Genomic DNA, 27,746 nt, shown 5'->3' with positions numbered 1-27,746 from the left:
CCAACTGAGTGTTCTTAGTTGGTTATACATAGGGAAATTGGGGGATGGAGATATTACATATGCCGCCGGCAGGGTTGATCCCACGACCTCTCACTTTCGAGAGAAGTCGTGGTTCCCGGCCATCCTACTAACCGTCCATTGGCTAAGGGGGGCATAGATTAAAATTATGGTAAAAAGAATCCTTGAATCGATATATTCCACCTGGCAAGATGTTAGATTTCAGTGGGCCCCCCGGGGGAGATATTCACCCTCTGGAGAGGAGCCGAACCCTATGTTTACAGGGTGGATTTACAGGCTGGAGGAATCTGGGTTCCAATATATTTGGCATTGACATGCCGACACGATGACGTAGTTGCGGTTCCTCCCCTGCAGGTGTTCCAAGTGAATATCTTCAAGATTCACATTCTTACATGGCACCCTTGGCTACACTCCAATGTCACCGCCATCGGAGAAGCTGAAGTTCCCGTAATGTGCCTCGAAGGACACGTCACTCAACGCAACTTTTGATGGTGCCTGCAATATTAATCCATTTGTCATGTTCCAAAGTGTTTGTTAAAACACCTCAACGAAGAAAAAAAGTTGCAGCAATGAACGAATTTGGTGGTTTCTAGCTACTAACCTTTTCATCACATTTGGCGTAAGGACAATATGTCCGGTCGATGATGATTGGATTAGTAACACTTTTCATTTCAATGTGTTCAAAGGTCATGTTAGAAGCCGCACCAAGCGCCAGGTGAGTTTTGCCATGTCTTGATCCTAATTCCATTCGTTGTTCCACTTAATTTACAATTTTCAACAAAGAAGCCCTCTCACATCACCTTCCTTCGGGTATTTCCCCAAGCTTCCAACACTACAAGAAGCAATCATATCAACAAAATTCGTGAATGAATTTGAGGTTTTGTAGCAGGATTTAAGATCAAGATCAATTCATGCACCAACCTGATGCCGTGACTAGGTCCGCAGTGATACCATTGATGTGGACATTGGAATTGGCTTGTCCGATGGAGATGCAATCATCGCCGGTACCAATTACAGAATTAGAGATGCTAACACCACCGCTTCGTTCTATGTGGATTCCATCCGTGTTAGGGCTGTCTCCGGTGCGATGATTGTGATATCGCTCCCTTGGAAGTCTCAGGTAAGCAGCAAAGCAATGTGGAAGAACTTGCTATTTAAAGACTTTATCCCCTTCACTACTGTTTTGGTCATGCTAACAAACTTCACACTCTGCAACAAAATAAGTTACCTTTGTTAATGAAACCCAAACGATAGATTACACAAAACCAGCAAGTAAATTAGTTGAATCCATATCCACTTACCTGTTGGAAGAACTTTACAATTGGTGAGACTTTTAGGGCATTTATTGGCAGGCCATGATACAGCGCCTTGGCCATCAAAAGTCCCACCTCCGGTCAACGTCAATCCGGTCACCCATCCAAACTCGACCCAATCATCCGAATCATACTTGCCCAAATCCGTGATTGCCTTCAAGTCACCCTATACAGATAATCGAAAACCTCATGTTAGGGGACAATCCAATCTGTTTTGAGAAGAAAGAAATGGTTTTTTTTTCCTATAGAAATACACCCGCATCCGGACAAGAAGGGAACCAAGAGTTTTTGCAAGGCCCCTTGAATTTAAGGGGACCAACTAAGAAGCTTCCTTTTGGTATGGAAAGTGTCGCTGAACTTGAAGATTGACATGTTTCTTTCCAAGCCGCCATGAAAGCCTGCAAAATTTAGGGTTCATAATCTCTCTCTGCAAACCATAAAAGAAAAAAGAATAACAATAAGAATGAGAATTAAGAATTGAGGATTGATTACGTTGGTATCGTCGTTCCGTCCATCTCCTTTAGCGCCATAACGCATAACGTCGAAAATGCCGCCGAACCTCCTGGTGCAGCTGTTCTTTGTCTTTTAGGGGTCGTTGCAAATCGCTTTTTCTCCAAGGATTCTTTCTCCATTAACAATCCAGGTAAAAGAAGTTAAGAAAAGCCAGAAGAGAATAGCACCTTGCATAATTCTTCCCTTTTTTATTTGGCTTTTTCTTTTTCTTTTTCCTGGATGGAATTTAATTTGTTTTCAGGATGATCTTTCCCATTTTCCTCTCAACAGAGATTCGAATTTATATGAAATTCAACATTGTGATACTTGGGTTGGATACCGACGGCCATAACTAACTTCTTCCAAGAATATCTACTTTTTTCTGTAGCCACAATCGTCAGGTAAAATATCCACCAGAAATCAGGAATGAACTACCTATTATCCCTCTCTTCCTCCCTTCTATCTACTTTTGCGGATGTAAGCACTCTACCTTGGTGACATCTTCACAAAGCAAATCAAATGCATAAATTTTTATTTTTAATATTAAAAAGAATCCTTAAATCGCTAAATCAAACAATATATATTTCCTGCATGATTATTGCATGCATCTTTTACGTTAACAACCTTCTAATGCATGGTTTTTGCTCCAATTAGGCGACTGGAAACTTTTGGTTCTGTTCCATGTGATTTCTTTTGCATTGGTTTGATCTCTCGAAATCTCTTAGAGCAATGGTTTCAAACTGGAGGGTTCACCACTTTAAAGACGGAGCTGGAAGAAAAACTTTACTACTCTCGGTGCTCTCTTCCTAAAGAAAAAAAAAAATGGAGAGAATTTCCATTATGCTCTTCTTCTTATTCATATCGACAGTAGTTGTTTCGTTACCAGATGATTCAACGGAGATAATCTCTAGGTTCCAACAATACCTTGCCCTGAATACTATGTTGCTGCAGATTTCATTCACTCTCAAGCCAAATCCATCGGCCTTGAATCGCAACCCTTGATTTGAAACTCAGAGGGATTGCATCACCCAATGAAAATTATCGTGTTTTCTTTGCGGAGAGATGTCCAAGGTGGTTAGTGATCAAAGCCACTGGGGTCAAAACTTTACGACGACGGTACCATGGAGAACTTATTGAAGAGTATAGAGATTGTGAGGAGGTTCTGAGCTGCCCAACTGGACATGGTGAAGGCAGGTTTGAAGGAAGAAGGCGATGCCAAGTGGTAGAGAGAGAGAGGGGGGGGATTAAGGTTGATTATGGGTTATAAATACCGGTAAAATGTGAATCGTTAGGGATTACTTATATGAGTGCTAACGGTGTGCTTTGAGGGTGATTGGCAAAATTATAACCAATTTATCATTATTTTATCAAGTAAATAACATTAGTTTTTGTTGAGTATGGCTCATGCTTCTCATTGTGTTGCCGACAGTGCACGGGTCCCGCTACCCGGTGAGTGGGCGGAGGTGTGGAGGCAACGCCTCCATAGCCTGTAGAGGGTCCATGTTTTTGTGGGCCTCGAAGTTTGTTTCTAGTTTGGGCCTAGGCCCATGAATAGCGGTGGCTTAGGGTTTCTAAGCTCCTATATACTTATTCTCTTCTAATAGAGCATTTATGTAGTTGTTTTCATGAATAATATAGTGAAAAACCTAATGTTGGACAAAGCCTCACACTGAGGTGAACCAGGGTAAAATCCGTGTCTCCTTCTTCCTTGTTTTCTATTTGATTGTGTGTGATTGATCGCTCTAATATTAACAATTTTGCATTCGACTCGTGGGTTCCTAACAGAGAAAAAGAATTACAGCTTTATTAGTTGGTCACTTTCTTATCGCTTCAAAATAACTAGACAATGAGCCCAGTCATCTTTTGTTCAAAATTAGATAAAATGTAATTTTTATCTGCACATTTGGTACAATTTCTCTCTCTCGCATAGGTAATTTGGACCTCTTGATTAGGGTACAAGGAAAGAAAATAAGATAAAAAGTAATTTTCATCTGGACGTTTTGAAGTTTGTTCCAGTCACCTTTTGTTCAAAATAGATTTCTTCTGCATTTTGTTCCAGTCACCTTCCACACACTCCCCCAATTCTCTTGGCCAAGGAGTCCCCTGTCCTTATGACTGGTTTAATGATGATGAAAAGAAAGAGAAAATATGTAAGGAAGATAATTGTATTTGCATTTACCAGTAGATGACAAAACTGCCTCCCTTGCTAGAGTTGGTAGTAAATCATTTAAGTTCCATATTAATTTGCTAGCATGTAAAATAAAATATTAACATATTATAAATTTATACTTACCTAACATGAACATTGATTTTGAAACTTCAATTCCCCAAGTAGGAAATGGGTATGTGATCCTAGGTTCACCTCAAGGTTTTGGAATAGTTTGCAGAAGGCCTTGGGAACCCAATTGAACTTGAGTACAGCTCATCATCCACAGTTCGATGGACAATCTGAGCGGACAATTCAGACATTGGATGACATGCTCAGATCTTGTGTGGTGGATATGGGTGGTAATTGGGATGAACACCTAGCTTTGGTTGAGTTTGCCTATAAAAACAGTTATCAAGCAACAATAGGCATGGCTCCATTCAAGGCTTTGTATGGCAAGACTTGTAGGACACCTTTGTACTTGGACCGAGACAGTGAAAGAAAAGTCTTAGGTCCCGAGATGATTGAAGCTACAAGTGCTATGGTAGATATGATAAGAGAAAGGATTAAGTCCGCCCCAATGAGACAGAAATCTTATGCTGATAAGAGAAGGACCGATTTGGAATTTCAAGTTGGAGAGAAAGTCTTTCCGAAGGTCTCACCAATGAAGGGTGTGATGAGATTCAATGTTAAGGGAAAGCTTAGCCCTCGTTACATTGGACCTTTCGAGATTTTGGAAAAGGTTGGACCTGTTGCGTATCGATTAGCATTACCTCCGCCTCTTGCTGGTGTTCACAATGTGTTTCATATTTCGATGCTCTGAAAATACATAGAGAATCCGGAACACATTTTGCAGCAAGCACCTGAAAGACTTAGTGCTGATTTGACCTATGATGAAGAACCGGCCGAAATCTTGGATAGGAAGGACAAGCAGCATGGGAATCGCACCATTCCTTTGGTGAAGATTCGGTGGAAGAACCATACCCCTGAAGAAGCTTCTTGGGAGAAGGAAGAAGATATGAAGGAGAAGTTTCCTTACCTCTTTGGAAGCACAGTACGCTTTCAATTTCGGGGACGAAATTTCTTTAAGGGGGGAGAATGTAAAACCCAGCCCTAACCTTGACCCGGAAACCTTGTTATTTGTAGGTCCGATGACCCGAAGTAAAGTAAGAAGTCAGCTTTGGGCCATCCCAATGGAGGACTTGGTGTCTGGCTTTGAATCCATGAAAGTTGATGATGAGGTTCTATTTTTGGAAACTGAATCCTGATGAAGATCTGATTAGTTGATGGACTTGGAGTGCTCTCTATCTTGGTTTGAAGGCATTTCTACCTATTAGGTAAGTCACTTGACTCGTGTGCAAAACCCCTTTAGGATTGGATTTGATCTGGACCTTCAATTCCCTGTTTTGGTCTTGTCGCGCATTGGTCGACTGATTGGTCGACCGGGCCGCCGACCAATCCACTCGACCAATGAGTGCTGTCTTTGGCAATTAGGTTGTTCTTGCTCTATTTAAGTCCAATCTCGAGTCCACTTCGTATTTGCTGCCTCCAAACTCTCTCGAACGAACCAAAGACCTCTCGCAAGTCATCTCTCTTGCATCCTTGGTGTTTTCTTGACGGATCTTCGTCGAAACTCTTCTTTTTGCATCAAAAGGTATGTCTACTCTCTCTTCTTCTCCTCCATCTTTGTTTTTCTTTCCTTTTTGAGTTGAGACAGTAGAAGAGATGCTGCATTCTCTGTTGCAAACATCTCTGAACATGTTCTCATGATCATCCTAAGGATTTGAGGCTAGAACAATGATCTTAACCATGATCATTGCATGCTTTTGAAGGAATCATGATCAAACCATGATCTAATCTTTGTTAAACTTCTAATCTGAATTCTGATCTCTTTGGATCTTCTATGTTGATCATGTTAGTAGTTAATTACTGTGTTTTCCTTCCATGATCCATAATCTATAGATCTCTAGTGTTCTCTTCTACCTTACTATGTGTTCTTCATGATGCATGGTAGTTACATATATGGTAGGTTTTATTTCCTTATTTAGATTTATGCTTCTAAGCCTTGTTCCTTGAAGATCTAAGTATGTTTTCATGATACCTTTACCTGAAGCAATGATCCATCCTCCTATTGTTCTTGTCTTTGTTTTCTATTTCAAATTCATCAAGATCCATGGTTGATTTAATTATGGTAACTTTTTGTTTCCTAATTTGGATCTTGATATCTTGATTTGATTGGTGTTTTGAGGTCCCCTATATGTTAGAATACTACTGATGTAGTCTACCCCTTGATTAGTACCCTTTTGAACCACCAAATTCGGATTTCATATTTTAAAACTCTGATTTTATAGGCTACTGTCTGCATTGGTCGACTGATTGGTCGACTGGACCAGTCGACCAATCCACTCGACCAATGAGTACAGCAACTCCAAATTGGTCTATGTTGGATGTTTTGGTATCTTTTCTCGTTAGGGATCTTTCCTAATATGTTGTATATACTTGTTTAGGACCTTCTTCTCAAGTTTGCCGAGATCTTACTTGACTTCTTAGGATTCCTTTGCGAGTTATAAAAGGTAAGGATGGTTATTTCCTTAATTACATAGATAGCATGAATCTAGTTTCTATATTTGAATATCATAGATATGATTCCTAAATTAGATTCTTACAATGATATACTACTGTTGCATAACTTTGATTACAGTAGCATTACTTATTCATATTAAATTGATTCATGTATGATTTACTTACCAATGTTATAAAAGTGATTGTAATTATTGATTTCTTTCCATATATGAAGTTACCATATATGTGATGATATGAATTGATGCATGTGTATGCTTAAGTATGGTTTGGAAAGGAGAGGTGTCCTTTTGACACTTCTGTTCTTGGACTACTACGGGAATATTATGGGATGTTTCCGGAGATGCCCTCTGGACACCTTCCTAAACTGTTGGATGACATATCTAGGATTGTCTAGTAGTGTTTGGCTAGGATGTCCTGTTATGTCGACCCTAATCGGAGGGGTATTGAGACCGAACGACCCGTGGTAGCAATGGGGATTCATGGGCGCTCAAGACCGGTAACCAACCCGTGAGAGGACAGGAATCACATTGTGGGGGCCATTTATTGGTGGGGTTGCATATGGTTAGACTTGGGCTCACGGGCGCTTAAGACCGGTAACCAACCCGTGAGAGGACGTGAGAGCTTCCCGTTTACCATATGTGGATGATCAATAGGGTTGATGAGTCCGTAGTCAGGGACTATGAGGACTCTAGTGTGAAGGATACCGGAAAGGATCGTCAGGGACGAGGAATGGAAGTATCTGGATCTGACTTGATGTAACTAAGTAGAAGACTTGCATTTGGCTAGGTTTTACCCCGACATGCGCCAAGTACTTATACCAAATGGTTGTGAGAGAGTGTGTTGACTTAACCCCCGCCATGGTTTGTCCCGAGGGATGAAGGACCCATTACCAATCGGCTGCTCAAGACCGGTGAAATGATCCGTGAGAGAATCCAAGATATCTTAAATGGTTGAGGATGTGAGTGGACCTTCCTAAAGAAGTACGGTGCTATGACTTAAAGCATGTCTGCCAATAGAGACCAGCATACATAGAGTTAGATTCATTCATTCATTGCTTGTCTCATATCATATTGCATTTATGTTTGTTCTGGAATCCTGCCATTTATGTTATTATGGATTTTTAACTGCCTTACTGAGTTTCTTTGAAACTCATTCCTTTATTGTACAATGTTGTTAGACTATCCTGCAGTACTTGAGTACTATGACGGTCCCTATGAAGAAGCGCAAGGCGAAGAGGCATATCTCCAGGAAGGTGATTGCGGTTACCACAATTACTCCGAAGATCCCGCGAGTGGTTATGCTCCGTACGATGCTTAGTCCGACCATTGAGTGGAAGCGTCCTTGTGCCATTTATGAGATTTACACTTACAAGGATGTTGTCTATAAAGTGGAGAACAATTTAGTTACCCAATGTACTAGCTACTGGGATTAGATTTTATTTAGTTTATTCTCTTTAGAGCTACTTTTCCGCTGGTTGTAAAGTGGGATTTTTGCCTCACTTTACTTATCTGTTTGATACTCTGATTATATCTATTATTCTCGATTCATTCTTTCTTTATTGGATCTATGATTTATCTTCCGCACTTTTATTATGATTGTTCATGATTATGTTATTGTTTATGTGGGAGGTTGATCACTCGATACCCGATCTTGGGGCTGTGGATCACACTCTCGGGTATGCCGGATAGATAGGGTACCGGGCCGGGAGGGCGTGATGATTGGTATCGAGCCTTTGGTTCGAGGAGATCCTAACCACAAAAGACAACAACTGAACATTCCTGAGTCATTGATCTGAAATGACTCTTCTACTCTTAGAAGTGAATAATAGAACACTGAATTAGAAACTTGACCTTTGAGGCATAACAGAACATTTCCGAATAACATACCATAATTATACTTGAACAAATGTCACTAATGCAAGGAAAAGAAAGTTGCATAAAATACAATAATTAAAGAGGAACAAAATGAACTTCATTAATTTCAAAAGTTTTTACAATGATTACATCTGAAATGCATAAATGGAAATCCTAAGGTACGGTCTATCTAGGTGATCTTCTCCGATCCCTCGTATGCTCGAACTCCTCTCGCTAGCTGAGTCACCCGATGCTCTATCCTATCCTCGTCGTGACTCCATCCTCTCGTACATCTGCTCTCGTCCGACCTCCATTCTCTCTAGCATGGAAGTCATCGATCTCATCTGTGCTCCAAGATCCGAAGTCTCCGGAACGCATGTGAAGGGCCACCGCCTCGAAGTGTGATGAAGGAAACTCGTGATGCACGAGCTCAGCCTCGCGCATATCTGCATCATCTCCGGCCTGATCATCACTATCGGGACCGATATCCTCTCCTCCATCCTCTGATCCCTGATCCTCATCCTCCGATTCATCATCATCCTCACCCTCCGGACCGGGAGATCTCTCCGACTGCGTCGTAGTCTCATCCGACGAATGGTCCGAGTCCCAATAGAGTATCCCCGTGATCCAAGGTGTCCACCGGTGTATCCTCGAAACTCACCCCGAAATGCCTCGAAGATCAAAGTCGGTAGCCTCCCATAGCAAAGGTTCCGCATGCTAGGCCGCGAGAACTAAGTCCGGCATGACCTGCTGAATGATGTAGGAGAGATCGATCTCGAAGCCCATGTAGATGCGGTAGATGACTAAGGCCTCCATCACCGTGACCCGATGGTGATGTCCGGCTTTCGGCATAATGTCTCGGCCGACTATGCGACCGATAATCCGTGCGAGAATCCGTCATCCGTCCGCTGGTCCACGGTGTGAAGCATCGACGGCTATCCCATAGCGTAGAGCATATCTCGCGGAAGCTCGTACGGCATCGGATGGCTGTCCGGATCTGCTCCTGCGCAGGTATCCACACACACCTGCTTGTGGATAGTAAGGAACCCCAAAGATCTCAGCCGGTGTCCGGGTAGAGAAGCGAATCTGAGTCCGGAAGACCCCTGCTCCCGAGGACAAGTCTAAGTGGATGTCCTTGGCCTCGAGCCTCCTCGGTGTAAGTAAGGTTGCTGAAGAACAACCTCACTAGTTCCGGGTATACCGGTAGATCCTCGGTGAAGAGATGAGTCCACCGCAATGTGTCGAACCTCTGCCGAATCCTAAAGGCTCACGAGCTGGCGTAAGTGAAGTAGACGTCCCATCTCAATATTGCGATGGCTGAAGTAGGCCTCGTACGGGAACTCGGCCCGAGGTGTGTCAAACATGTCCGGTCTCCCTAACCTCCTGTCTAGGCTCAAGAAGGAACCCGACCTCTGCCCCTAAGAGCACCTACGATGCGACCACGACCTCTACCTCATCCTCGCCCTCCCCTTTGCATAGTGTATCTGTGAAAGAGACAAGAGACAATTCCAATTAGTGCTATTTTAAGATTTGAGCCAAAAGGGTATTTTCGTAATTTTTCGGAAAATTTCAAATTTGGGGGAAATTTGATTTGAACATACTAGCATGTGCGCAATACTTGGAATTTCATGTCTATGAAGTTTGTTTGATGAAAATCGATTGAAAACTTGGATTAAAGCGAAAAAATTCAGCAAGAAGGAAATTTGGGGATTTTGCAATTTAGGTCAAAATTGGATTTTTGAAAAGTTGAAATTGGTTAAATCAAATTGTATGGACCTATCTACAATGTCATCTTGAGCATGTAGCATTTGATCTCGTGCGAAAATTTCAAGCGGTTTGAGAGGAAACGAAATTTTTCTAAAGATATCGATTTCGGTATAAAACTTTGCGAGATGAGCACCAATATGTTAAAACTTGTTGTCTATGCATGGCATTGTGTTTAAAACCTAAGGAATATGTTTCTAAGCATTCCTAAGCATGATTTCTAGCATTGGATACAAGTAAAGCATGGTTTTATTGAAATGCAAGCATGAGAAGATGAAAATGGAAGGAAGATTAAGAGGTTTACCTTGTTCGTGAAGATGGTGTGTTGTGGTGTTGTTGTTGAAGCACTAAATCACCTCAAGAACACTTGTGGGAACTCTTGGAGATTTTCTCTAGAGCTCTCTCACCTTTGGAAGAAGTTAGAATGAGGTTGGAATGTGAAAATGAGGCTTATAATGCGAATTTTCGCATTACGTGTCTGCATTGGTCGACTCATTGGTCGGTGGGTCATCGACCAATCACTCGACCAATGGTCACGGAGACCTCATTTGCTGTTGAATTTTTGGAAAATGTGATTTTTGCCTTATGGAATATTGTTTGATGACTATATGGATATATTTGAGCATGATTTAAGTTTTCAAATCATTTGGACTTGTGGTTTATGTTGAATCTTCGAAATTCGGTATTTTGATGTTCTCGGTTTTGCGAATGGTTACTCCGAGAAGTGGGCGTGGTGAATCCAGTGGTCATGGAGGTGGTGAAATACCTCGGGGAGGTGGTGAAGTACCTCATGGAGGTGGTGGGATACCAAATGTTGATCGGGGTACTCATGAGATCCCTGGTGCCCCGAATGTTGGAAGTTTCGGAGATATTGCCAATATTATGGGCAATATGATGCGACGACAAGCGGCTCGGTTCAACCGGATGTTGGTGGGTTTCATGACTCTGCATAATGAGACCCGGGCTGGTGCTAATATGAATCCTCATGCCGCAGATCCTGAATGCGGGAGGTTTAAGCTGGAACTCCTCATACTCCTTTGATGGAGAGTTTTCCGAAGATGCAAGTACCCACTTTCCTTTGGAGTTACCAAGGACCCCTTGTTTCCTAACAAGTGGCTTCGTGAGTTGGAGAAGGCTTTCCGACATCTGCAATGCTCGGAAGCTCGAAGATTTTGTTTGCTTTGAACAGAAGTTGCAACAAGAAGCTGATGCATGGTGGATCTCCACTCGTCTGTTTTGGAAGGTTTGCATGCGGGAGTTGTAACTTGGGAGTTATTCAAAGAGGCTTTTTGTATGAATTACTTTCCCGAGGCGGTAAAAGATGCGAAGGAAGCTGAGTTTATGATTACGACTCAAGGAACTCTGTCTGTGTTGGAGTACCAACGAAGTTCGAGGAGCTTCATTTCTTTGCTCCAGATTCTCCGAGGGATGACCTCGCGAAAGCAAAGAAGTTCTTCAAAGGACTGCGCCACGCCATTAAAGCTTACCTCACAGTCCGGCCTATAGTGAGCTATGCTCAAGTGGTGCGGAACTCGAAGAAGTTGGAAGAAACGAGAGAAGGAAAGTGCTCGTGTGCAAAAGCCTTGGCGATCAAGGAATTCCGGTTTGGTGGATCGTAATGACCGTCGTTTTGTGAGACCTACACCCTACCCCACTCCTACCTTTCGGGCTAAGAGTGTAGGTCGAAACACGGGTTTTCAGCGGACCGGCCGGTTTAGACAGTATGGCGGAAACCGACCACCAGCAAGTGCAAGTGCAAGTGCAAGTGCAAGGCCTTTTGTTCGGAAGCCCTCTGTTGCAGCCACCTCTTGTTGGATCCGGCAATCCTGTTTGCTTCTCTGCAAGCAAGCTGGTCATTTTGCTCGTGCTCGTCCCGGCGGCACCCTTGAGCCTGCCCCGGTGGTGAAGAGTGCTCCTGCTCCTCCCTCTGGTAGAGTTTTCGAGTATTTCCGTCTTGAGCGGGATCCAAGCCATGATGTGATTACGGGTACATTGTTAGTCGCTTCTATTTCCGCATTTGTCTTATTTGATACGGGTGCATCTCATTCGTTCATGTCATCTGCATTCATCAAGAAGACTAACCTAAGCCACGAGAAGTTGTCTAGTTGTTTATTGATTAGTACACCTACTGGTCTGTTGTGAAACTAGATAAGGGGTTATCTAAATGTCTCGTGTTGATTGGTGAGAAGAACTTGGAAGCCAATTTTGTGATTCTTGACATGAAGGACTTCGATGTTATTTTGGGAATTGATTGGTTGACAGCCCACAAGGCTGTGTTCCTTTGTTCCTCAAAGAAGATTCAGTTCCATATTTGTGGAAGTCCGGTCTTTGAATTTCGGGGTGAAAAGAGAAGGGTTTGTAAGAAGGGCTGCTTGCTGCCTGACGATGCAAGTCTATGCCCTAGTGGATGATGCTTCATCCGAAGGCAAGGGTATAGTGGAGAGAAGAGTCGATGAAGTCGAGTTGTCTGCGACTTTGTTGATGTCTTCCCCGATGATCTATCGAGTGCCTCCCGGACGAGAGATGTCGAATTCTCTATTGATCTCGTCCCTGGTGCTGCTCCGGTATCTAAAGCTCCGTACGGGATGGCTCCTACTGAGTTGAAAGAGTTGCAAAATCAGTTGAATGAGCTCATTGATAGAGGTTTCGTGCAGCCTAGTGTGTCACCTTGGGGAGCTCCGGTCTTGTTCGTCAAGAAGAAAGACGGTAGTATGCGCTTGTGCATCGACTACCGTGAGTTGAATAAGTTGACTATCAAGAATAGATATCCGCTGCCCGGATCGATGATCTCTTCGATCGGTTGAAGGGTGCAGTTGTGTTCTCAAAGATTGACTTAAGGTCCGGATATCACCAATTGAAAGTGAAGTCTAGTGATATCTTCAAGACAGCTTTCCGAACGCGGTATGGTCACTACGAGTTTAGAGTCATGCCCTTCGGATTGACCAATGCTCTGCGGTGTTCATGGACCTCATGAACCGAGTATTTCATGATGTGCTTGATAAGTTCGTGATTGTTTTCATTGATGACATCTTGATCTATTCGAAGAGCGATGAAGAGCATGCGAGTCATCTAAGTTTCACTTTGCAAAGGTTGCGAGAAAAGAAGTTGTTCGCTAAGTTTAGCAAGTGTGAATTCGGCTTAAGAGAGTGGTATTCCTTGGTCATGTAGTTTCAGCCAAAGGTATTCGTGTCGATCCTGAAAAGGTCCAAGCTGTGGCTGATTGGGAAAGACCGAAGTCGGTAACGGAAATAAGAAGTTTTCTTGGATTGGCGGGTTACTACCGAAGGTTTATTGAGAACTTTTCTCGGTTGGCTGCTCCTATGACTAAGTTGACCGAGGAAAGAAGAAAAGTTTGTTTGGTCGGCGCTTTGTGAGAAGAATTTCCAAGAGTTGAAGGATAGATGGACAAGTGCCCCGGTTTTGACTATACCTGATAGTTCCGGTGGTATGACAGTTTATACCGATGCGTCAAAGATTGGTTTGGGTTGTGTACTGATGCAACATGGCAAGGTCGTAGCCTATGCTTCTCGGCAATTGAAGGATTATGAGCGGAATTACCCCACTCACGATCTAGAACTTGCCGCCGTTGTCTTTGCCTTGAAGATATGGAGACATTACCTTTAGGGTGAGAAGATTGCCATTTTCACGGATCATAAGAGTTTGAAATACTTCTTTACCCAAAAGGAGTTGAACATGAGACAAAGGAGATGGTTGGAACTAGTCTCCGATTATGATTGTGATATTCAAGTATCACCCTGGGAAAGCAAATGTTGTTGTTGATGCTCTTAGTAGGAAGAACCAGGAAGAAGACTTTGGATTTGAATGCTTTGAGTTTACCATTGTGGTCTTCTATTGAGAGTTTTGATTTGGAAATCGTCCCTGAGAATTCTGATTTTATTCTTTCTGCCATGACGGCAAGATCTGGTCTTAGAGATAAGATTGTTGCTCTGCAGAGTTCGATCAAGAGTTTTTGATCAAAGTTGAGAAGATTTCTTCGAATCTCGAGTCGGACCCCGACTTTGGTATATCCATGGATGGTGCTTTGTTGTTTAGAGGAAGACCGTGCGTGCACGTAAACGAAGAAGTTAAGAAAGAAATATTGAAGGAAGCACACCAGTCGGTCTTTACTATACACCCGGGAAGCACCAAGATGTACAAAGACTTGAAGGAACATTTTTGGTGGATTGGTCTAAAGGCGGATGTTGATGATTTTGTTGCCAAGTGTGAGACTTGCCAACGTGTGAAAGCCGTTCGACAACCTCCATCTGGATTACTTCAGCCTCTTCCTATTCCTAGTTGGAAGTGGGAGGATATCTCCATGGACTTTGTGACTAGCTTGCCTCGGACAAGTAAAGGCAATGACACTTGTGTGGGTGATTGTTGATAGGTCGACCAAATCAGCCCATTTCATTCCTATGAAGATCACTCATACTCTGGATAAGCTAGCAAGGCTTTATGTGGATAATGTGGTTCGTCCGCATGGTGTGCCATTGAGTATTGTTTCGGATCGTGATCCTAGGTTCACCTCAAGGTTTTGGAATAGTTTGCGAGAAGGCCTTGGGAACCCAATTGAACTTGAGTACAGCTCATCATCCACGGTCGATGGACAATCGAGCGGACAATTCAGACATTGGATGACATGCTCAGATCTTGTGTGGTGGATATGGGTGGTAATTGGGATGAACACCTAGCTTTGGTTGAGTTTGCCTATAAAAACAGTTATCAAGCAACAATAGGCATGGCTCCATTCAAGGCTTTGTATGGCAGTACTTGTAGGACACCTTTGTACTGGACTGAGACAGGTGAAAGAAAAGTCTTAGGTCCTGAGATGATTGAAGCTACAAGTGCTATGGTAGATATGATAAGAGAAAGGATTAAGTCTGCCCAGTCGAGACAGAAATCTTATGCTGATAAGAGAAGGACCGATTTGGAATTTCAAGTTGGAGAGAAAGTCTTTCTGAAGGTCTCACCAATTAAGGGTGTGATGAGATTCAATGTTAAGGGAAAGCTTAGCCCTCGTTACATTGGACCTTTCGAGATTTTGGAAAAGGTTGAACCTGTTGCGTATCGATTAGCATTACCTCCGCCTCTTGCTGGTGTTCACAATGTGTTTCATATTTCGATGCTCCGAAAATACATAGAGAATCCGGAACACATTTTGCCCCCCCCGGCCCCCCCCCCCCCCCCCGGACCCCGCCATACCCGAATGCCCGTGGGGGTGATACACCGCAAGATCTAGGTTCAGTGACAAATCCATACAAAACATGATATAGCATAATTAAATGGACAAGAATAAATCAAGTTCAAGTAATAAATTATCAAAATCGAAATAATGGTTACAGTCATCCATTACTTCAAAATAAAAGGTATAACATCAGAATTTTTAAAAGAAAAGAGAGTAGTTTTATTCGCAGCGGAAAAATAAACAAAACTTGACTAGTTCTCTAATGGAATCCCACCCAAAAGAATAGTCTTGATACTGGCATGAAGCTCCATGTGCGTCCACTTCTTCTTCGGTCACTCCTTCAAGAAGATATAATAGCAACGAATCCTCCATTTGGAAGAAGTCCTCATAACTCTGCAATATAATCTAATAGAAAAAGACATATAAAAGGAATGAGTTCAACGAACTCGGTGAGGTCAACTCAACATCATATCACACATTCATTCTCAAGATTCCACACCACACATATAACATAAATATCAATAATGTAATTAATGACAATGATATGATATGTGAATGATTATGCTCCTAACTCTATCATGAAGTCTCTATGGTAGACACGCATTAAGTCACACACCGTCTTCTTTGGGCGGTCTCATCACTCTTCCCTCACGGCTCGATGCACGTCTGTTGGGTTCTCCGCGGTTGTTGTGTAAAGTCCGGTCAAGCCATGGTTGGGGATTAGGTCACCACTCTCTCACATCACCATTGGTATAAGATCCGCGCGTGTCAAGGATAAACTTAGGCCCAATGCAAAGTCATATGGTCTCGTACTACATATGGTCCGGATATTTCCCCTCACGCCTAGTGCTCTGTTGGTTCAATACCTTCCCACCTATGAATGAAATCCTCAATGGAGGCATCTGTTGGACCCCATTCATTAACCCAGTGGTCATCCACATATAATGGACAGGATGATCTCCATGTCCTCTCACGGATCATTTCACCGGTCTTGAGCGTCCATGAGCCCTTATCTATTATATGCAACCCTACCTCTCTATGATGATAGTGGGCCTACTTGACATACAGGACCCAGCCACTAACATCACGGGTTAACCGGCTTCAATACCCCCGCCGGAAGGGTAGTAGTACTCATGAGGTCACCTAACCAAACACTTCTAGACATGCCCTAAATATGTAAATTAGTAATTGGGGAAAAAGCCAAGGGCACCATAGGAATGCGTCCCATACCGCCTCCTTTGGTATCCTATGGCGAGAAATGCCCAAAGGGCATTCCCCATTCCCAACCACAATATAAGCAATTATATAATATCACTAGGGCAATGGGTGAACCCACAACCCAAACAGATAATACAAGGTAGAAGAAATAATAATATTTCTCTTCTCCCTTCACATACATTCACATTCCATATCATAACAACATTAATATATTTTCACAGCAAGAAGCAACATCATAAGTAATAATGATAAACATATATTATGACAATTCATATTTATCAAAAGATATAAAACAACAACAATCAATTCAATATAATGGGTTGGTTATTCCTCACCTTTTACTTTGTTCTTCCTCCAAATCCATGAATCTACTCCCACAAATTAGTGATTAAAGATATATTAACCTATTTATGCAAAAGAAATAATTATCACAAATTAGAGCCAATTTGGGTTTCAAATGATATCTTAAAATCTTCCCACAAAAACCCAAATTTGAAAATTAGGTTAAAAAGGGTAGTTCTCAACCTCACTAGTGAATAGTTCTTAATTCGTCACCAATTCGAAGTCTAAACGAAACGAAATTTTGGGGAAAGCTAATTGACAACAAAAGGATCTTACGGGTACCTTCAATTTTATTAAATTTGACCAAAATCAAAATGCCCCAAATTTGGCTCTCATAAATCACCCGTGGGTGACCTAGAGAATCAAAATTCTAAAATCTTTTGGAAGGAGATAAACCAATACTCCCAAACTCAAGGAAAACATTAATATAAGAAAATATAAGCATCTAGGGTACCTATCATTATTCCCTTTCACAGATCCCTCAATAGAAGAGAAAAGATATCACTCCCACAAACTAGGAAGGGACATTAATACAATAAAGAAAAGCAACCAAGATACCTAACGACCTTCCCTTTCAAGATTCCTCAAAAAGAAAGGAGAGAAAATACTCACAAAATTGTGAGTAAGAGAAGCATTAAAGAAAATTAACCTTTCATAATGATTCTGCAAAGATTCGGATCACAGACACCTTCGGAAGAATGGAAATCACTCCTCTCTTTCGTTTCTCCTTTTCTCCAAAGCTTCCGCCTCTTTCTAGCCTCCAAAAATGCGTTTACGGATCAGATAAAACATAAATAGGGTTTAAAAATCCGAATTTCCAATTTTGCCCCTAAACAGAAAATGGGATGGGGGTTGGTTCACCTAAACGGCTCAAATTTCTGGCTCATGGTTGAACCCCCAAACGAACTCTGATTTTGATGATCTTTGGCTTGTTGGAAAGGTCTTTCGACGATCTTCGATTTGATATCTTATTTATGTCAATCGGATTCTCCATCACTGATCTACAGGTATTCCAAAATTACCCTTTTTACACTATCGAGACTAATCTTCTCTCCACTTAAACTTTAGGAGAGTTTTGAGTCATTATAAGGGTCATTTACCAACATTTGTTTAATTTCCAATCCTTCGGGCTCGAATTGAATGGTCCACAATTGTCGCCGAATCAAAGCCCAGGTTCTCGGTCTTAAAACCACGGGTTAAAGGGGTAGAAATCTGGGGGATTTCACATTCCTCCCCCTTAAAAGAAATTTCGTCCTCGAAATTGGGAGAGTACTAGGCTTCCAAAGAGATGGAGATACATTGCTTTTATCTTGACTTTCTTCTCCCAAAATCTACGGGAAACAAATAACAATAAGTCTTTTGTAATAAAAACAGAGGAGTAAATCTGACATGCTTTGAAATCAAATCGAAAGTATGATCATGGCTTCATGAAGATTTCACAAGGATCATGGTGAAGATTAATATGAAGATCACAAAACTTTAAGAATGAAAGGAGATTGTAGAAGAGATGGTTGCAAGGATCAATATGTTGCAAGGATGCAACATCTACTTCATAATCTCAATCTCAAAGAATAAATCATAGCAAGAGTAGATCAATACAACACAAGAGAGATTAAAATTCTTTGATTGAAGAATAGGAGATGAAAAGCTTGAAGTCTTGAAACAATTAGAAGGAATAACAAATCATGAAGATCACACTTGATTTCTTTTCAAAATCATCATGTGGAGAATTCACAAGGTTATAGAGTGTATGGAGATCCACTCTAGAACAGCAGGGATATAAGGATCAATCATGTGAATGACTTAAGATCACCCTCCTATCAAAAGGAATAGAAGGCACAAGAAGAACTCGAAGAGAGAATATGTCAAGTTTGGGGTAAACTTCTACTAAACGAAATTAGGCAACTCATATGATAGAGAATAAATCGAACAATGTATATGGTAGGTATGCATTCGGCACAGCAGCAAGGTTAGGGTTATGTGGGATTTTACAATCTCCCCCCCTTAAAATAATTTCGTCCTCGAAATTGAAAGCATACTTGAACTCCCAATAAGATGAGGAACTTCTTCAGGGGTGTGATTGTTCCACCGAATTTTTACAAAGGGGATGGAAAGTACAACGAAGAATAGGTCTAATGGGTAAAGAGCTGACTTCTTAAACAGCTAAGAGGAACTCAAAACAACACTCATAGACACTTCATACAGATTATCAAGATCAACAACACAAGAAAACATTCATTCTTACCTATCTTTCTTTTCAATTTCATTATTAACAACATGATTTTTTTCAGAACTGGGAAATGCTTGCCGATATTGGTTAGAAACATGCCTAGGGGTGTTTAGAAACATGCTCCAACCAATTTCCGCACAAGCCAAGCTTCAACAAAAAGATTTCCCATACTTTGCACCAATTTCACTATTCACTTTACCAAAATCCCAACTTCACAAACACTTGTCCCATACATCCATCTCTTGTAATAACCACTAGCAAACCAACCATTTGAGTTTAAGACAAGAATAAATACCAATTGAAGTGCTTCAAAGGATCCCACAAAATTAATTTTTTTTTAAATCTTTTATTTTTATTATTATTATTTTTTTTATTTATTATTTATTATTGGAAACTAATAAAAGTGCTTAGAAGCTTTCCAAAATTTTCTTTTTAATAAATCCCATGGGGGTCTTTGGAATAAGAGGGCCAAAAGAAAGAAGAAAAAATAATAATAATAATAATAATTTCAATTTTTTTTCCAAAAGTACTAGGGGTTTCTGAAATTAGGACCCAAATTCTTTTTTTTTTTAAATAATAAATAAATACCCAGTCTTTGAAATCAAGGGCCCGAAAAAAAAAAGTTCTTTTTATTTTATTTTATTTTTATTTTTATAGGAACCAAATGTGGTTCTTGAACTCACATGCTCAAAAGAAGAAGAAAAACTTTCTTTCAAACTTTTTTTTTTTTTTTTTTTTGGGACCCGGAGGTTTCTGAAATTAAGGGCCCAAAAAAAATGTTTTTATTTTATTTTATATACATATATAAATATTTATTTTTACTTTTTTATTTTAAAAACCCAGGTGTCTCTAAAAAAACAGCGTCCCGAGAAGAAACCTTTTTTTTTTTTGTTTTGAAAAACAATGGGGGGTTGGGCCGGTGGCTTCAAGCGCCCGGCCACCCGCCCGGTAGGTCTCTGGAAATCAGAGACCTGCCAAAAGTAAAACTTTTTTTTTTTTTTCTTTGAAAACACTCGCGCGCCATGGCGCAGCCGTCTGCGCTGCGCGCGCGCGTACGCCCACAGCCCAAAATTTTTTTTTTTTTTCCTCCATTCTTTAACCTTTTTCACATTCTCTCACCCTCACTCTTGCCTTGGGTGTGGTTTTACTATACTTCTAGGTTAGATCTAACCCCATGCGACGCACAAACATGATATTTAACTACATCTCCTTCTCGAAATCAAATACAAACTTTCTCCACACACCATCTTCGCTTATATGTAAGGTATCCTCATTGATCTCACATATATCATTCAACATGCATCATCTCAAGGTACCCAACCTTGGGTACGGGTATCTCTTGAACCGTATCTTCAGACACTTCGGAGTGAATTTCACTAACACGGAGAATTTGAGGGAGAAAATTTAGAGAACTTCCTTTGTCCAAAATGCCTCAACCTCCACCCAAGCGTTAACAACCTTGACTTTACCTTCTACTATCACAGATGCCCAGGGTTACTTCACTCGGCTTTATTATGTTTCAAACACATGTTTTATTATGCGTATTTGTCCACGCTCTTTCGCTTGATATTGGGTTATGAGATTTTAGAATCTAATTATTTTATAAATTATGCACTTTTACTGTTTCATATGCTTTATTGTGTTTTATGCTTTTGTTTAATTAATGACATTCATGACTTTGTGTTCCATATACTTATTGTATCTTATTCAAGTTGATTCATTATGCAACATTACAATAAATTTTCTAAGTTCATGTTGAGCCTATTATTCACTTCTATTTAATAGAGTCATTTATGAATCGATGACTCAGGATGCCCCTACTGTATCATATAATGTTAGGACTTGTCTGAACCTAGGCTCTGATACCACTTCTGTCACACCCCACCCAGCCGGATCCGGTCATACCCGAATGCCCGTGGGGGTGATACACCGCAAGATCTAGGTTCAGTGACAAATCCATACACAAAACATGATATAGCATAATTAAATGGACAAGAATAAATCAAGTTCAAGTAATAAATTATCAAAATCGAAATAATGGTTACAGTCATCCATTACTTCAAAATAAAAGGTATAACATCAGAATTTTTAAAAGAAAAGAGAGTAGTTTTATTCGCAGCGGAAAAATAAACTAAACTTGACTAGTTCTCCAATGGAATCCCACCCAAAAGAATAGTCTTGATACTGGCATGAAGCTCCATGTGCGTCCACTTCTTCTTCGGTCACTCCTTCAAGAAGATATAATAGCAACGAATCCTCCATTTGGAAGAAGTCCTCATAACCTGCAATATAATCTAATAGAAAAAGACATATAAAAGGAATGAGTTCAACAGAACTCAGTGAGGTCAACTCAACATCATATCACACATTCATTCTCAAGATTCCACACCACACATATAACATAAATATCAATAATGTAATTAATGACAATGATATGATATGTGAATGATTATGCTCCTAACTCTATCATGAAGTCTCTATGGTAGACACGCATTAAGTCACACACCAGTCTTCTTTGGGCGGTCTCATCACTCTTCCCTCACGGCTCTGATGCACGTCTGTTGGGTTCTCCGCGGTTGTTGTGTAAAGTCCTGTCAAGCCATGGTTGGGGATTAGGTCACCACTCTCTCACATCACCATTGGTATAAGATCTGGCGCGTGTCAAGGATAAACTTAGGCCCAATGCAAAGTCATATGGTCTCGTACTACATATGGTCTGGATATTTCCCCTCACGCCTAGTGCTCTGTTGGTTCAATACCTTCCCACCTATGAATGAAATCCTCAATGGAGGCATCTGTTGGACCCCATTCATTAACCCAGTGGTCATCCACATATAATGGACAGGATGATCTCCATGTCCTCTCACGGATCATTTCACCGGTCTTGAGCGTCCATGAGCCCTTATCTATTATATGCAACCCTACCTCTCTATGATGATAGTGGGCCTACTTGACATACAGGACCCAGCCACTAACATCACGGGTTAACCGGCTTCAATACCCCTGCCGAAAGGGTAGTAGTACTCATGAGGTCACCTAACCAAACACTTCTAGACATGCCCTAAATATGTAAATTAGTAATTGGGAAAAAGCCAAGGGCACCATAGGAATGCGTCCCATACTGCCTCCTTTGGTATCCTATGGCAGAAATGCCCAAAGGGCATTCCCCATTCCCAACCACAATATAAGCAATTATATAATATCACTAGGGCAATGGGTGAACCCACAACCCAAACAGATAATACAAGGTAGAAGAAATAATAATATTTCTCTTCTCCCTTCACATACATTCACATTCCATATCATAACAACATTAATATATTTTCACAGCAAGAAGCAACATCATAAGTAATAATGATAAACATATATTATGACAATTCATATTTATCAAAAGATATAAAACAACAACAATCAATTCAATATAATGGGTTGGTTATTCCTCACCTTTTACTTTGTTCTTCCTCCAAATCCAAGAATCTACTCCCACAAATTAGTGATTAAAGATATATTAACCTATTTATGCAAAAGAAATAATTATCACAAATTAGAGCCAATTTGGGTTTCAAATGATATCTTAAAATCTTCCCACAAAAACCCAAATTTGAAAATTAGGTTAAAAAGGGTAGTTCTCAACCTCACTAGTGAATAGTTCTTAATTCGTCACCAATTCGAAGTCTAAACGAAACGAAATTTTGGGGAAAGCTAATTGACAACAAAAGGATCTTACGGGTACCTTCAATTTTATTAAATTTGACCAAAATCAAAATGCCCCAAATTTGGCTCTCATAAATCACCCGTGGGTGACCTAGAGAATCAAAATTCTAAAATCTTTTGGAAGGAGATAAACCAATACTCCCAAACTCAAGGAAAACATTAATATAAGAAAATATAAGCATCTAGGGTACCTATCATTATTCCCTTTCACAGATCCCTCAATAGAAGAGAAAAGATATCACTCCCACAAACTAGGAAGGGACATTAATACAATAAAGAAAAGCAACCAAGATACCTAACGACCTTCCCTTTCAAGATTCCTCAAAAAGAAAGGAGAGAAAATACTCACAAAATTGTGAGTAAGAGAAGCATTAAAGAAAATTAACCTTTCATAATGATTCTGCAAAGATTCGGATCACAGACACCTTCGGAAGAATGGAAATCACTCCTCTCTTTCGTTTCTCCTTTTCTCCAAAGCTTCCGCCTCTTTCTAGCCTCCAAAAATGCGTTTACGGATCAGATAAAACATAAATAGGGTTTAAAAATCCGAATTTCCAATTTTGCCCCTAAACAGAAAATGGGATGGGGGTTGGTTCACCTAAACGGCTCAAACTTCTGGCTCATGGTTGGACCCCCAAACGAACTCTGATTTTGATGATCTTTGGCTTGTTGGAAAGGTCTTTCGACGATCTTCGATTTGATATCTTATTTATGTCAATCGGATTCTCCATCACTGATCTACAGGTATTCCAAAATTACCCTTTTTACACTATCGAGACTAATCTTCTCTCCACTTAAACTTTAGGAGAGTTTTGAGTCATTATAAGGGTCATTTACCAACATTTGTTTAATTTCCAATCCTTCGGGCTCGAATTGAATGGTCCACAATTGTCGCCGAATCAAAGCCCAGGTTCTCGGTCTTAAAACCACGGGTTAAAGGGGTAGAAATCTGGGGGATTTCACAGCAAGCACCTGAAGGACTTAGTGCTGATTTGACCTATGATGAAGAACCGGCCGAAATCTTGGATAGGAAGGACAAGCAGCTGCGGAATCACACCATTCCTTTGGTGAAGATTCGGTGGAAGAACCATACCCCTGAAGAAGCTTCTTGGGAGAAGGAAGAAGATATGAAGGAGAAGTTTCCTTACCTCTTTGGAAGCACAGGTACGCTTTCAATTTCGGGGACAAAATTTCTTTAAGGGGGGGAGAATGTAAAACCCAGCCCTAACCTTGACCCGGAAACCTTGTTATTTGTAGGTCCGATGACCCGAAGTAAAGTAAGAAGTCAGCTTTGGGCCATCCCAGTGGAGGACTTGGTGTCTGGCTTTGAATCCATGAAAGTTGATGATGAGGTTCTATTTTTGGAAACTGAATCCTGATGAAGATCTGATTAGTTGATGGACTTGGAGTGCTCTCTATCTTGGTTTGAAGGCATTTCTACCTATTAGGTAAGTCACTTGACTCGTGTGCAAAACCCCTTTAGGATTGGATTTGATCCGGACCTTCAATTCCCCGTTTTGGTCTTGTTTGTCAAGATTGGTCGACCGATTGGTCGATCGGGCCAGTCGACCAATCCACTCGACCAATGAGTGCTGTCTTTGGCAATTAGGTTGTTCTTGCTCTATTTAAGTCCAATCTCGAGTCCACTTCGTATTTGCTGCCTCCAAACTCTCTAGAACGAACCAAAGACCTCTCGCAAGTCATCTCTCTTGCATCCTTGGTGTTTTCTTGACGGATCTTCGTCGAAACTCTTCTTTTTGCATCAAAAGGTATGTCTACTCTCTCTTCTTCTCCTCCATCTTTGTTTTTCTTTCCTTTTTGAGTTGAGACAGTAGAAGAGATGCTGCATTCTCTGTTGCAAACATCTCTCGAACATGTTCTCATGATCATCCTAAGGATTTGAGGCTAGAACAATGATCTTAACCATGATCATTGCAAGCTTTTGAAGGAATCATGATCAAACCATGATCTAATCTTTGTTAAACTTCTAATCTGAATTCCGATCTCTTTGGATCTTCTATGATGATCATGTTAGTAGTTAATTACTGTGTTTTCCTTCCATGATCCATAATCTATAGATCTCTAGTGTTCTCTTCTACCTTACTATGTGTTCTTCATGATGCATGGTAGTTACATATATGGTAGGTTTTATTTCCTTATTTAGATTTATGCTTCTAAGCCTTGTTCCTTGAAGATCTAAGTATGTTTTCATGATACCTTTACCTGAAGCAATGATCCATCCTCCTATTGTTCTTGTCTTTGTTTTCTATTTCAAATTCATCAAGATCCATGGTTGATTTAATTATGGTAACTTTTTGTTTCCTAATTTGGATCTTGATATCTTGATTTGATTGGTGTTTTGAGGTCCCCTATATGTTAGAATACTACTGATGTAGTCTACCCCTTGATTAGTACCCTTTTGAACCACCAAATTCGGATTTCATATCTTAAAACTCGATTTTATAGGCTACGTCTTTGTGCATTGGTCGACTGGACCAGTCGACCAATCCACTCGACCAATGAGTACAGCAACTCCAGAATTGGTCTATGTTGGATGTTTTGGTATCTTTTCTGTTAGGGATCTTTCCTAATATGTTGTATATACTTGTTTAGGACCTTCTTCTCAAGTTTGCCGAGATCTTACTTGACTTCTTAGGATTCCTTTGCGAGTTATAAAAGGTAAGGATGGTTATTTCCTTAATTACATAGATAGCATGAATCTAGTTTCTATATTTGAATATCATAGATATGATTCCTAAATTAGATTCTTACAATGATATACTACTGTTGCATAACTTTGATTACAGTAGCATTACTTATTCATATTAAATTGATTCATGTATGATTTACTTACCAATGTTATAAAAGTGATTGTAATTATTGATTTCTTTCCATATATGAAGTTACCATATATGTGATGATATGAATTGATGCATGTGTATGCTTAAGTATGGTTTGGAAAGGAGAGGTGTCCTTTTGACACTTCTGTTCTTGGACTACTACGGGAATATTATGGGATGTTTCCGGAGATGCCCTCTGGACACCTTCCTAAACTGTTGGATGACATATCTAGGATTGTCTAGTAGTGTTTGGCTAGGATGTCCTGTTATGTCAGACCCTAATCGGAGGGGTATTGAGACCGAACGACCCGTGGTAGCAATGGGGATTCATGGGCGCTCAAGACCGGTAACCAACCCGTGAGAGGACAGGAATCACATTGTGGGGGCCATTTATTGGTAGGGTTGCATATGGTTAGACTTGGGCTCACGGGCGCTTAAGACCGGTAACCAACCCGTGAGAGGACGTGAGAGCTTCCCGTTTACCATATGTGGATGATCAATAGGGTTGATGAGTCCGTAGTCAGGGACTATGAGGACTCTAGTGTGAAGGATACCGGAAAGGATCGTCGGGGACGAGGAATGGAAGTATCTGGATCCGACTTGATGTAACTAAGTAGAAGACTTGCATTTGGCTAGGTTTTACCCCGACATGCGCCAGTACTTATACCAAATGGTTGTGAGAGAGTGTGTTGACTTAACCCCCTGCCATGGTTTGTCCTGAGGGATGAAGGACCCATTACCAATCGGCTGCTCAAGACCGGTGAAATGATCCGTGAGAGAATCCAAGATATCTTAAATGGTTGAGGATGTGAGTGGACCTTCCTAAAGAAGTACGGTGCTATGACTTAAAGCATGTCTGCCAATAGAGACCAGCATACATAGAGTTAGATTCATTCATTCATTGCTTGTCTCATATCATATTGCATTTATGTTTGTTCTGGAATCCCGCCATTTATGTTATTATGGATTTTTAATCGCCTTTACCGAGTTTCTTTGAAACTCATTCCTTTATTGTACAATATTGTTAGACTATCCTGCAGTCTGCGAGTACTATGACGGTCCCTATGAAGAAGCGCAAGGCGAAGAGGCATATCTCCAGGAAGATGATTGCGGTTACCACAATTACTCTGAAGATCCCGCGAGTGGTTATGCTCCATACGATGCTTAGTCCGACCATTGAGTGGAAGCGTCCTTGTGCCATTTATGAGATTTACACTTACAAGGATGTTGTCTATAAAGTGGAGAACAATTTAGTTACCCAATGTACTAGCTACTGGGATTAGATTTTATTTAGTTTATTCTCTTTAGAGCTACTTTTCAGCTGGTTGTAAAGTGGGATTTTTGCCTCACTTTACTTATCTGTTTGATACTCTGATTATATCTATTATTCTGATTCATTTATGATTCATTCTTTCTTTATTGGATCTATGATTTATCTTCCGCACTTTTATTATGATTGTTCATGATTATGTTATTGTTTATGTGGGAGGTTGATCACTCGATACCTGATCTTCGGGCTGTGGATCACACTCTCGGGTATGCCAGATAGGGTACCGGCTGGGAGGGCGTGACAAAGTTAGTAAGCGGAGCGGCAATCTTTACATAATCTTTGACGAATCTTCGGTAATACTCGGTTAAACCTAAAAACCCTTGCAAGGTTTTAAGATTGGAAGGTTGGGGCCATTCCACCATGCACTTGATCTTTCATGGATCTACAGCAATTCCGTCTTTAGATATGATATGCCCTAAATACTCCAGTGTAGCAACCCCAAACATGCATTTTTTTTCCGGTTGACAACGAGGTGGTGCTATGTGAGAAGTATAAAGGTGGTTCGCAAATAACCCACATGTTCCTCCATGGTCCTGCTATACACTAAGATATCGACAAAGAACACCAAAATAAATTTTCGCAAATGTTCCCGAAATACCTCATTCATGAGTGATTGAAATGTGGCTAGAGCATTCGAAAGCCCAAATGGCATCACCAGGAACTTGTAATGCCCATCATGGGTATGAAAAGCCGTCTTTTCCTCATCACCTTCCGCCAT

General features: G+C 40.8%; 1 pseudogene; it reads right to left on the bottom strand.

The window, feature by feature from the left end:
• Nucleotides 1–275: 275 nt before the first annotated feature.
• LOC148998723 (exopolygalacturonase-like) lies at nucleotides 276–27,746 on the bottom strand (annotated as a pseudogene).

Source organism: Hakea prostrata, unplaced genomic scaffold, assembly GCF_041222555.1.
Source record: "Hakea prostrata isolate BN-2017 unplaced genomic scaffold, UWA_Hpros_2 contig_173, whole genome shotgun sequence".
NCBI classification, from domain to species: Eukaryota; Viridiplantae; Streptophyta; class Magnoliopsida; order Proteales; family Proteaceae; genus Hakea; species Hakea prostrata.
Note: the sequence above shows the minus strand (reverse complement) of the source record. Positions and strands in the feature narration are given on the sequence as shown.